The sequence below is a fragment of the Phyllostomus discolor genome, chromosome 7 (genome assembly GCF_004126475.2).
Source record: "Phyllostomus discolor isolate MPI-MPIP mPhyDis1 chromosome 7, mPhyDis1.pri.v3, whole genome shotgun sequence".
Classification (NCBI taxonomy): domain Eukaryota; kingdom Metazoa; phylum Chordata; class Mammalia; order Chiroptera; family Phyllostomidae; genus Phyllostomus; species Phyllostomus discolor.
Genome location: NC_040909.2, coordinates 88380772 through 88381849, shown reverse-complemented (window position 1 = coordinate 88381849; position 1078 = coordinate 88380772).

Here is a 1078-nt window from a genome sequence, read left to right as displayed (position 1 = left end):
CTGAGCACACTGGCTCTCTGGATCTCACTTCCACATTCTTACGGACTCCGGGTCATCCAGGTTTTCAGCTCTATGATCTCAGGAGGCACCCGTGATGTTTTGGGATTCACTGTGCCCTCCCTGGGGATCGTAAAAGGGTGCGCCCCTCCCCCAAACTTTTGAGATTGGGGTCTAGGATCGTCCTAAGTGCCTGGCTGTGACCCTTCCGGATTAAGGCGCGTGAGAGTCAGTCATCCTGGTGGTGCAGGAGCCAAGCTGTTTCCAGCTCAGAGTTCCCCACCGGAACTGCACTCCGCCCAGGTGTTGGCACCTTTCTCTGCTCCCCCGTCAGGCTGGCTCAAATCTCTGTCACCACTGTAGGAACGTGTCAAGTGCAGGATTCAGGCCTCCCTATGGGGGCGAGCAGAGCGCGGCCGGGTTCTGTGCTCTCCACCGATCTGCACTACCACCAGGCTAGGGGTGCAGGCGCCCTTCCAGGCTGCCCCTGGTCCTGTTGGCTAGAGTCCTCACTCCTCCCAGGTCTCTGGGTGGGTGTTCATATTCCTTGGGCAATTTTTTCCCAGTCCAACTGGTCAATCTGTTCCTTCTAGCAACACGTTCTCCTGTGGAGTTGGTCATCCCCCGTTGTTTGGGGGAGGGAACAGTGACTTCCCTCTCCCGGGAGCCCTGGGGCAGACCCCGGCACACTGGGCGGGCCTGGGGTCTGCACACCCCTAGACCCCGCGCTGATCCCTGGGCCCCTTTTGTCCTGTAGCCGGCTCCTTACCGTCTGGTTTTCCAGTGAGTGCAATAATTTTTGATGTCCTGCCTTCAAAAGTGATTCGGTAACCCAGCCCACTTGCCCTGTTTCTCCACCGATCCGCGAGTTTCCCCCCTCTTCACAGAAGCCTCTCCACCGATCCACGAGTTTTCCCCCTCTTCACAGAAGCCAAGAAAAACGCTGCCTAGAGTAAAGCCGCCAGCTTCCCTCCGTGTAATATTGTTTATATCAGGTGTGTGATGCCTGTAGCATTTTTCTTTTTCAAGATTGCTTTTACGTTAATGATCTTTTGTGGTTCCATACAAAGTTTAGGATGGT